Genomic DNA, 12,236 nt, shown 5'->3' with positions numbered 1-12,236 from the left:
TAAATGCCCATGCAGGAAACTTGATTTGACCCATGAGACTGGTAAACAAATAATTGGCTGGCTGGAGAGTAGTTTTGATTAGCTGATGGTTGATGGTTTGTCAAGGGGACCTTCACTGGTTCCAGTGTTCACTTCCACTGATCGCATCGTTTGGAATTCCTTATGAACCAGCAAAAAAAAACATACACATCTCAGAGTAGAGCCTAGATTTGTGACTACATATTAACCAATGCTTTTAAAATTATTCAGATTAAAAGGAAATTAAGTGAGGAAATAATGTCAAGGGTTTTGTGGATTTCTGCAATCCAAGGAAAAAATTATGTGGAAAGTTATTAGAGACCCCATTCTGTACCATGTGGTTTTTTGCTTCTGTCCATAGGAACAGGGCTCTTGGAACTTTTATCTTTCTAATACTGGAAGGTCTGGGGTTGCTGGTGCTTATACTGCAGTACAAGTGATATGGGTAGAGTGAATGGGGGAAGTTTTGTTATTTGACACAGCACAACCTGCGGTAGAAAATCGTATCTGTGTCCAAACAATTGTGCTTTCCACTACTAAAGAATGGGAAAAGGTTCTAAGGGCTATTAAAGCCCTTGAAAATGTAACTTATAGCTTAGGGTTCTCAGCTGATTTATTCTAAAGAAAGAGGAATGCAGGAAATGTTCCACTTGAAGGACAGAAGGCTCTTTGCTCTGCAGCCAAAAGAAAAGCAAGGTCAAATGGATGAAAGCTGAAAGTAAAACTCTCTGCAAGTTGCAGTGAACCAATTTACCAGTGTTTGTTTGTGGATTCTCTATCAATAGATAGATTAAATAACTAAACTTGGAGCTTTTTCTAAAGGATCTGCTCTGAAATAGAAGCATATTTCATGTTTTTTGATGTAACAGAGGTCACCTTAGGTATGTATGGTGGTCCCTTTATTCTTGCAATTGGTGAAAGCAATTTCTCAGTAATGGGCTGCTGTGACTGAAGAAGCAGAAGAAGCAGGCATGACCCCTCATTTTCAAGGAATTAATTTTACAGCCCCAGAGAGGTTGGTTGGAAGAATGGAAAAGAGTGGGCTTTTCAGGCTAAGGAACAAAAACCACGATTTGAAGAAGGCAGACAAGAGTAGCAGGTAAATACAGGGAGAAGTAACACTAACTTTTGGGGCTTGTGTGTTTGGTACAGGTGTGAAGTGTTTAACTGAATACAGAAATCTTGATAATTCCAATGCTGGCTATTGAACCCTGAAAACAAAGTAGTAGATGTGACATTCTGACAGCTCTGGACAGGATGCCAAAGCAGCGGTCTGAAAGCTAAGGGAAAGGTTTGACAATTTCCATGTTGGAAGGCCAGGGTAGCATTTAAATGGGTGTGAGCAGAGCTGACTGACCACCTGAAAGTAATAGGAGAAGAACTCACTGTCCTGTGGGTTCAAGCAGAGCCAGCAGAGCTGAACACTTGTGTGGAGCTCTGGGAAGACCCCAGAGAAGAGGAATTTTGGACACAATGTTACTCTCTCTGCACCAGATCGGAGGTTCTAAGATGCCGGAGATGAAGGAAGGAAGAAAGATGGATTTACAGCTAGAAAAGGTTGTTATTTTTAGAGCAAGTAATGTGAAACCTCCTCTGAGGCTGAGTGGAAACTGCTAGATCACAGAGAGGAGCTGAGAACAAGTGAAACTGAGGAAATATGACAAAGAGCAGGGAACCTCAACTCTCTGAGGGAACATGGGTTGTGGATGTACTTCTCCTAGGTGAAGATTAATGATAAATTTGGATTAGAGTTTGAAACTATTACAACAAATGACTAAGAAACAACCAAGTTAAGAGTTAGAGCGAAATTTGTGTCTCAGGCAGGCAAGCTGCTAGCACATTTTACAAATGACATCTGCTCTGAGCAGGAATGTTCCAGGGAGGGTTACATTTCAGCTCAATCAATTTTTTTATACATAATTTATTTCTATAAAGGGGACACACTGATCTGATTTAATTAGGCTAATTAGAGGTCTGTGTCAAATACAGGAGTGAAGTATATGGAGGTGGGTAGAAGGCGTAGGAGTGGAAATAGAGGGGGAAAAGTCCTTGTAGGGAGAATTAGTTTTCACTCAGAAGAAAGTGACAGGAATCCAGAAATCTGGATGCTACAGAAATCTTGCATGACTGAGTGCTTTGGTGCTCCATATTGAAGCCTGATGTAGACTGAACAATGGAAAAGTAATGTTTTTTTGCTGATCTGCAATAACTGCAGGTATACATGGAAAAGAATGGATTTTTAGACAGGTGTATTTAAATAAAGGAAGTGTAGGAATGAAGACCAAGAGACTGAAAGGCATATGGAGATGTTAAAGCAGAAATTACTGGTTTATCTGTCGAATCTAAGGGATCAGACCAGTGCTAGGAACAAGAAGACCGATGGAAGGAGAGCTGTCAGGAAGGCAGCAAAGCAGGGTTTCTTATTCTCAGTGGCCCCGTGCAGGAACACTGTCCTTTGTTTCAGAAGGAGCAGGAGACAGTGGAACAAGCTGAGTGTCTCAAGTACATGACAGAAGTGATTTAAGTCAAGTTTCTACCACGACTGAAAATAACAATTGAACTAAATCCAAGATACTGACCTCTGCAAAGGTATTTACTGCATCCTGATGAAGACTGATAATGTAGCCATAAATATAGCAAGTAGCTGGAAATTCACAGTTGTGAAATACCAAGAGCTCTTGAGGCTTTTCTTCCCTTCACAGCGGGTAATGTATTTCAGTGAAATGTGAGAACAAAAAGATGATATCCCAGAAAGATTTATCTTCTTGCTCTGCATTGCATATTGAGCCTGGATTCACTTCAGCCAACATTTTTGTGATCTAGTGTTGCTTTACCAAGGAGCTTCAAATAGAAAGGAGCTGTACGAAGGAGACTCAAATAGAAAATTATGCAATCGATATATCTGACTTTAAAAAGCAATAAAATAGTTAACTTGCTTGTAACAAATGCTAATTTGTGGCTGTCCTGGAGCATGAAGGGACAGAAAAATCTTTATAATTTGCATTACATAATTTCCAAACTAAAGCAGTGGAGGCTGATAGCCAGTATGAACACTTTACTGTTGTGAGAAGGCAACATTTTGTCTCATTTAATAAAAAGAGAAGCTCAGTTATCAAGAAGTCCTGAGAGGCACTGAAAATGGAAGGGGGATATAAAGCACAAGACATTTCATGCAAGGAAAATACTGTTTGTGCTGCAGATATTGAAGCTGGGATACAGGATAACTGGGGAAAGGTGCGAGTCCCTGCCTTTTGTTTCTTTGAAGAATAAACAGTTAAAGAAATGTGCCCCAGATTCTATTGCACCAAAACCTCTTTTTCACTTGCTTCTCAAGAACATTTAAGCACTTGGAATTTCCCTGAGAAAACAGTCATCAGAACCAGATTCTTAGCATTACAAAAAGAAATTTAAATCTTAGTGAAATTATATTTGAATTATATTCTTGCACTGAAAGGTGTTAACGACCATAGTCAAGTGGGACTTTGATCTGCAGATTATCAACAGATTTGAAGCAGATGGGTGTGTTAATCACACAGGCTGGTGAACCTCACAGATGGGTCTGCTAATAACCCAGGCTTGCAAGGGAGGATGAAAAAAGTTTTGCAGTTTGATAACTGAAAATAAAAGGCTGTGTCTAATAGTTTACGTGGCTAAATAATCTAAGCTGTTTATAAATGCCAAGGCTACAAGACTCGCTGTGCAGAAGGTGATGGGAAGGACAAAAGAAGCTGCAACATACTCCAGAGAACCAGCATAGCCCTAAGGTGTGGAAGGAAAGAGGCACTGCAGGAGTGGGGGCACACAGGGTCTGGAGGGCAGGAGCACAACGGGGAGGAGAAGGTGACACCCCACCTTTTGCATCCCCATCAGAGCTGCAGCACTCTGCAGATGGTGCTGAGTGATTGATTGTCACAAACAGACTACAGATTGCTCTCTGAATTCCTCAGGGCGTTCTGAATTGCTGATATTGCTGTTGATTATAGAGTTGGAGCTGTCCAGTGCCAAAAGAGCAAGTATTTATTCACCTATTAGGTGTGTAGTTTTGTTACGTTGTGAATAACACGTTTGAGGTAGGCTTCTCTCCTAAAGAAATCAATGAAAAAAATTGATTAATGAAATTTATTAAAAGACTAACATCATCCTCAGTCCACAGAGAGAGATATAAAATGATGGCTTTGTTGAAATTAATTGTAGAGTTCCTAGTGATTTCAGTGTCATCAGGGTTTCATGGATAATGCTGAAATACATCAAACAAAAGAATGGCTGGTTGTTTTTCATAATCTGCCATGTTAAGTGTCTGAACAAGTAGATAAAGTTTACAGACAAAATTAACTGTGAAATATGCACCACTGGTCAATCAGCACTTCAGCAGAGATTTAAAAGCTGAAAAATATGGGAAAAAATAAGTATATGTTTACTGGAGTTAATACAATTACAATGCTGATAGCTTTATTTGTGACTTTGCCGTTAGTGAAACTGAACATTTGAAAGTTGTTGAAACAAATCTGGGGCAATGTGGAGAGATGGATTAGGAAGGATACTCACACTTCTTGCCATTAGGGTCTTAGTGAAAATTTTCTTGTGTAAGACAGGAGGACATCAATGTTCCTGTGTGCAGCACCATGCCATGAGGACCACGTACGCACTTCAGGACAAATAAATAAGTGGTTTTCTGAAACACATGCACATTATTATCCTTGGAAGCTGAATTAAATTTTGAAATGTATGATTTCTTAGCTAAATCAGCATTTGACAGTTGGGAAACATCACTAGTGAGAATCTCCACATTAGGAAGAGGGAACAAAAAGATTGGAAAAATTTTGAATATTCATGTATTCCTTTTGATCAGAAAAAAAAGGTTAGTTCTGGGGAAAAAAAACAAAGCTCAATTTTCTTTCTAAATGCAACATATTAAAATAAAAATTGACTGAATTTGTAAAAGAAAATTCTATACTAATCCACTATATAAATTTGTAAAGTATTTTAAATATGCATTTTTACTTGGTTGATTTCCACGTAAATCATACTTTTTATATGGAATCTTTACATAATAAAAAGATAAAGGAAGAGTGAGCAATTCAGAAATAAAGGTTTATTACAGATTTCTTCCCTCAGTGGCTTTATCTTGAACAGCATCATTTGTTTTCTACTCATTTTCATTTCATGCGTAGCCAGAATAAGACAGCTTGGGCTCTGCCTTTATGCTTTTACTTCAAGATAGAGAGACCTCTACATGAGTAACCACTATTTATGTTGGGGCCAGAGGTGGTGGGTCTTTAAATCACAGTGCAAACCCAATTCCTTACTCAGCATTTGAAATGTGAGAAAGGAAGTGGAGATGAAGGAAACAGGGTGTTTGGGTCTATTTTCATTTTTGGAAGGGAATAATTATTGAGTTTGTAATGGTTGCAATTCTGTTCCATGTGGCTGATACTTAATGAGACTCTATATTTTCTCCTTAAGATAAAGGGATGTAATATAAAATTATTTCTTTTCTGCCCTGCATCAGGTGCCCCAAATTATCCTGAATGATCAGGACAACCCCAAAGACTGCCTTGTGTCAGAATGGAGAGAAGCTTCAGGGCTTCCTTTCTGGGTAGATGTAACTTGCAGAGATGGACACAGCACCTATCCTGAATCAAAGCTGGGTGTGATCAGCTCTGTATAGCCACAAAGAGCACCTCAGTCCTAACCCTGGAATTCATAATTGCTTTCAGACTTTCTGAGGTCATTAAACAATTTCATTCTTAGCACAGATGCGATACCTAGCTCACAGCTGGTCAGATGCCTGAGCTCAGATGTTTCTGTAACTTTTTTTATGCTTTGAAAAACTGGGGACAATTCCCCACCTCTCTGGTCACAAAAGAAAAACAAGGGAAAAAAAGGAAAAACAAACCCACAAATAAACCAAACAAAATAGGCAGGGAAAATCTTCTGCCAGTTCTTAGATAAAGTCTCATACGTGCCAGACCACTTTCAGCTCTCCTTGACTTTTGCACCGAGGGACAGCTGCTGTCCTGCCTGCTGCCAGCCTGCACTGCACATTTTTCCAGTGTTTGGCAATATGTCCTGAGAAGAGCATGTCTCAGTTCTTTCCAAAGGCTATCATACAAACTGAAAGGTACCTTCTAGTTTTCCACTGGGCACTGTTTTTGTTTACCTTGGCCATGCCAGGGTTCCAGGCTGCTGATACCAGTCCTGGACTTGCTGGTGAGAGAGGAAAAGACTACACAGAATTTGAGCTTGCATCAGTTCATAGTTGTTGTATAAGCCTTGTTACAAAGTTGTTAAAATGTGCCCAAAGGATAGAAAAATAACCAAGATGATTTATTCAGATCTTATTTCATGATCAAGGTAAATTTTGTTTTTTAAAAAAATAAAACCTCTGGCAATATTTGAATTTGATTACACTGGAGCTAAAATGCTATTCTTGTTTATGGCTTTCCCAAAGAAAATCTGCTTTTTTGCTATTCACAGCATGGGTAAACAGGTATGACCTGATTGCTGTGCTGGACAACCATTCTCCGACAGAGAAGGTACAGAACCCTGTGTATTGGTTTTTTCCTTGATGGTAAGATAACTGGGTAATTTATTCTTTTCTTTCTGGGTAACTTGTACTTTTTTCCTGTACTTACATGTTTGTCTGAGACCAATGAGAATACACAAATGCAGCAAAACCTGCCATTGTGAAAACACTTGTACTTTCTGCTTTCCCAAGCATAGTTTGGTCAGTGAGGGCATTGAAAACACCTCCATGTCTGACCTGAGGATGATCTGTGGGGTCTCTGCCAGTGAGGTGCAGGCACCAAAAAAGTATCTGCATTTGGGTGAGGGGCTGAGCAAGCACTGTGCAAGTCAGTTTCAACAAACTGTGTTAAGAGTATGCCAGTGACATCTAGTGTTTAATATAAAATTCCTGTAAAACCCGGCAGGTTTGCTTTGTAAAACCCTTTGCTGCAGCTGGAGTGGTGGGTGCTGTCAGGGTGCCTGATACAAGGGGCAAGGCAGAAAGGCCATGGCACCCTTGGCAGGGGACAAGGAGACCTGGGCTGTCATCCTGCAGCCAGGTGATCTCACAGCAAGCAGTGTGTTTGAAAGTTAATCAGGAAATTAGTAACATTGCAGGGGTGCTCACAGGGTGATGGAAACACTGTGCTCTGCCCTTTGTGTCCTCCACATTTTTCTGTGTAACCTACACCTTCTTATCTAATAACCTGGCAGAACATTCTGACTTGGTACTGTTTTATAAGTGTTGGAATGAAGTCTGGCCACTGATAAGCTGTCTGTGTACATACCCATACAAAAATTGCAGTGGGTGCAGTATGGGAGGTAGTATAATGCAGTTTAATTTTAACAAAAAAAGACAGTATCTCAGAACTCAGAGCAGGATTGCAATTAATTCTGAAATAAAATTCCAGCACAGTAGGGAGCTCAAAACTGGTGACATACCACCCAGATTCAAGGCAAAAGAAAAGAATATTCCAAGGACAATTGATATCACATTCATCACATATAAGTTGATGAATTCAACGTTCCTATAATTAATACTGTCGGTCAAGCAGCTCTTGTAGCTTTTTTTAATGTTTGGTTTGTTAAAATTTCTGGCTTTAAAAATAAGGATAAAATGGACTGTGAGATCATAAACTGCATAAAAATAGATGTAAGCTTAATGTTGTGAAACACAGTTAAAGAAGTTAGCATATGAATGACTAATCATCATTGCAAGTATCTCAAGACATCATTAATGCAAAAATACTATAACATTGCAAGCAAAAATAGAATATCAACTTGAACTATATACAGATTTATGACATTTTTATCTCTTTTGATATTTACTGAATCATAGAATAGTTTGTGTTGAAAGGAACCTTTAAAGGTCATCTAGTCCAGCATCCCCCACAAGGGGCAGGGACACCTTCTATCTCAACAAGCCCTAATAAAAAGTCTATCCCCATCTTTCTTATATGCTCCCTTTAAATATTTAAAGGCCACAATAACATCTCCCTGCAGCTTTCTCTCCTTCAGACTTAAAAACTCCAAATCTCCCAGCCTTTTCCCACAGGACAGGTGCTCCATCCCTCTGGTCATCTTTGTGACCCTGCTCTGGATCTGTTCCAGGATCCCTGTCATTCCTGTGCTGTGGACCCTGAACTGAACACACCACTCCAGGTGGGATCTCACCAGACCTCCCTCAATCTGCTGGCCACACTGCTTTAGATGCAGCCCAGGACATGGCTGGCTTTCTCAACTGCAAGTGCACATTACTGGCTCATATCCAAAAAAATAAAAGTTACTGTAAAAGTAAAGAAGTGGACAAGCTCACAAGCTGATTCATTATTAAGAATCCAGACCAAAGTTTAAGATTGTTTTGGCACCTGCAGACTTGCACACATCCATACATGATTAGATTACTTCAAGGCTTCAAAGATACAAAGTACATCTGAATCAGAGGCAAGCTGTAGGTCTGGTGTCTTTCATTAGATGAAGCTAGTATGTTTAGAGCTTTGCAAGCCACAAAAGTCACTAGAGACGTCTTGAATTACCTTTTGAAATAAAGGCAGCATCTGTGTTGTTTGATAAAAAAGTGACACAGATGTCTGAAGCTTTTGAAGGCAGGGAGTATCAGCGGAGGTCATTTGGAGAAGATTGTGGGACCCAACAGGACAGGATGAAAGAAATCCTAAGAATTATGTTGGGACCAGAGGAGAACTTTGTTGCAGAGCCATAATTTTCACTGTTCTGTTCCTGAAGTAAATAAATGCTGCTGTATTAGTGTGGCATTTTAGTTTACACTGCTGCTGAGAGAGTTAAATAAAAATTCATGTATATGGAGACAGCAGTAAGCCAACATTGTCTGTTCTGAATGGGTGAAGGCACTTGGTGTGACTGTTACACATTGAACTTCAGCCATAGCATAAGCAAAACCAAAATACACCTATAATATATAGGTCATAAACCCAAGTGATAATTTAAAAACCCCTTATTTTTAATGACTCTTTATTCTGTGGATAAGGTTAGGTACTCCCAGATGAGTAGAATGAGTGAAAGTCTCACACAGACTGCGCTATGCTTGATAGCTGTAGTGGATCCTTATTCAGTACTCCCTTCTTTGGGTTCAACCCAAAGAGCAGGAGGAAAACAAATGCTGACAGCTCTATAGTCATTATATCTCTGTAGGGTTCATTCATTTTGATTACTGCTGCTACTCTGATGATTTTCTTGGTATCAGAAACAAAACTGCAGTTCTCTACAGTTCAGCTCACTTTAAGACACCATCAAATTGGTATGACTCTCTCAAGCTTTTGTTAAAGTCATGGTGACAGCTATTGAGCTTTAACTAGCACTGTAATGCTTGCTACAAATAATTACTTTCATCAGCCCTTTTCTTGACCATAGGTCACGGGAGAATGATGAAGCACATTCCAGGTCTCCACACATATTAGCACTGACTTATTGTCTCACCATCTTCATCCGAATATAAGAATAATAAAGGGAGAGTTATCCATCCAGGCTTTGATTTCCTTTTATTTTCTGTCTATTTTAGAGTTTGATTCTAGTGACTTTGGGGATGGCTTTTGTGCTGTCTTCATGTGAGCAACATTTTAGCAAGGCTCTGTTAGGTGGATTCCCTTGTGCAGCATAGCTTTTTACACTGCTAAGGCAGCAACAAGAAGTTCTAACAGTGACACAAAGTGCTAGAAGAGTCCCCCAGGACAGGAGAATCTGCATAGCTTGACTTTATCACTGCATATCTGCCTCCCCTACAGGAGCAGGGGACAGAATATACTTCAATGGCAAGAGAGGACATGCTGGAGATGTGGCAGAGGAGGCTGCTGCTCTTAAGGAACTCCACTGGAGGTGATGGAGTAGAAAAATTTCCAGTAAAAGTACTATAGTTTTTAAGAGTTAGATAGATGAGAGGGCTTACACTGCATCAGGCTTCGTGTTGGATGCCAACTGCATCCTTGCAGTTGTGTTGTGGATCCACATCCTAAGCTGAGGTTACAGTTCCAGGTAACGTACTGTCCCCATTTTCCATACAGTGGGATTGACAGTCATCTGACCAGGCTCAGGAAAAAAAAGTAATTCAGTAAGTATAGTTTTTTCACATTACAGGAAAATCAAATACATACCTATGCCAGTGCAAGGAAAAAAGGGACAAAGCTGGAGATGGGGTGGGAACAGAGAAAGACAAGGAAGGCAGAGTACCTCCAGTGCTGCTGTGAAACTGCACCGCTGAAGAAACAACTTTATTCTGATTATTTGAGACAGTGTAGAGACAGTACAGGACAATGTCCCCTTATGTACTTATGTGCCATAATGGCAGTATTGTGCCTTTTTGCCATATAAAAAGGTTAGCATACAGAACTAGGTGGAGTTACCTGCTCTTTTGGGAGGACTGGAAAAGAATCAAAGCAAAGCATAATTAACTAATTCTATTAAATTCACTTGTAAATTCAGTTGTGATCTATTGTATACAGGTTTTTTGGGGGATTTTTTGTTTGTTTGTTGGTTTTTTTGGGTTTTTTTTGGTTTCTGAATTTATGAAATAACATCTGTCTTTACTTTTTCCACAAAAGATGAATGCAAATAGGATTATTGAGAATTAAAAATATTTGGGGGATTTATTTTTTGTGAAGCAGGTAAGAAATTAATTTCTAACATATGCTTTTCTTGACAGTGTCACTTTAATTTTCACTTAATAGGTTGTTGGAATGGCTGTTTCCATGACAGCACAGCAAACATACCGTAGGGGCACTGATAAACAGTGATGAATAACAGATCATTAGACTTCAGGGAGAATTCTTCACTATTCTTTTGCTGCTTTTTACATTTGTCAGATAGAGACAACACATTTCACCACTGTCCATGACACCAAGATAAAAGTTGTGCAACTTCCAAAGGCCCTGTGTGCTAAAAGACAACAGTTACTGCCTTTGAAGCCAGGTCAAATGCTGGCTTTAAACTATGTTAAAGTACCTCTTCTAAGAGTTAACTTGCTAACTACAATGATGTACAACACTGAATGTCTGATCTAGCCTTGTCAAACTAGTCATAAGCCCCTACCAAGCAACAGTACTTTAAAGATGGAAGTAGCTTCTCCTGACCCACTGTCTCAGTCATGCTCTCCAACAAAAGCAAACCCTTATAGAAAGTAAATTTACCCTCTGGTTCACTGCTCTGGGGTTCAGTGTGCAATCTGTGTGAAAAGGTGTTGGGATAAGTCATTCTACTGAAAGCCATCAAAGGGGCTGCTCTCAGGGAGAGATGAAAGTGGAGGTGAGGGCTGTCGCATACAAGGTAACCCCACTGCCGCAAACGGTGTTTAACCAAGCTTCACTTTAGTTCAGCCTTGAAACACACACACAGATGTCAGAAGCAAATCTGTAATCCCTTTTGGATGGAGAAATAGCAGCTGAAACATTGCTGTTCGAAGGAGGCTTTATAGTTCTAGATGCATCCTAGAGCAAAATTAAAATAAACTTTATGTTTTGCAAGGATGTAGATTTGCACTGGGGAAAAGAACCACATCTCTTTAAATCAATGACGATTTTGTCAAGAACTTAAGGGGAATCAGAGTTTTATGCTTGCTCTCTTGCTTTTTATGATAATTCCCTGTTTTGATGAAACCAGAAAAGGCAGTATTGAATAAAACATTAAAATTATAACAATTATCCGCTTGTTTAGAAAATCTGCAATGCAGGATGAAACAGGAAGGTCATCTGCATGACCACAAATTTTGTGAAAAGTTTTCCTGAAGTCCCTCAAAGCTCTAACTATAAATGATACATTTAAATTTGCTAGAGTCAGTTCTGGAATAAGTTCTCCAGTTAACTGGAGTCAGTTCTCACTTCTAAGAAAAATTAGTACCCAGCCTGAGGCAGATGAAGCTTTGCTCTTCTCATAACAAAGTAACTGGTCTTAAATGGGTCCTCTGGTTTACCTAGATTGCTATCTATAGGATTTTAAGGGTATAATTTACCAAACATTTGTTTTGGTAACAATCCAGCCTTCACAGCTTGTACCTGTGACCAATCCCCATTTCTCCTTCTCCTACCTATTCTCCAAAGCACAGGTTCTGCTAATTTGTAAGACTACACAGTTAACCAAATAAGAGATTTAAAAAGAGTGATTTTTGGCCTCTCTTCTGTTTAGATACACATAAGTTCTCATCTCATTAATTGCTAGCATGTGCAGATTTCAGAAATTTAGAAAAT

At 39.4% G+C, this 12,236-nt stretch overlaps 1 long non-coding RNA gene across 1 annotated transcript; it reads left to right on the top strand.

Moving 5' to 3' along the window:
• Positions 1-6,243: 6,243 nt before the first annotated feature.
• LOC107199363 lies at positions 6,244-8,301 on the top strand. The gene is made up of 3 exons (XR_001519204.2): positions 6,244-6,372; positions 6,496-6,554; positions 8,137-8,301. It is a non-coding gene; the product is annotated as an uncharacterized LOC107199363 (long non-coding RNA).
• Positions 8,302-12,236: the final 3,935 nt, after the last annotated feature.

Source organism: Parus major, chromosome 2 (genome assembly GCF_001522545.3).
Source record: "Parus major isolate Abel chromosome 2, Parus_major1.1, whole genome shotgun sequence".
Classification (NCBI taxonomy): Eukaryota; Metazoa; Chordata; class Aves; order Passeriformes; family Paridae; genus Parus; species Parus major.
Note: the sequence above shows the minus strand (reverse complement) of the source record. Positions and strands in the feature narration are given on the sequence as shown.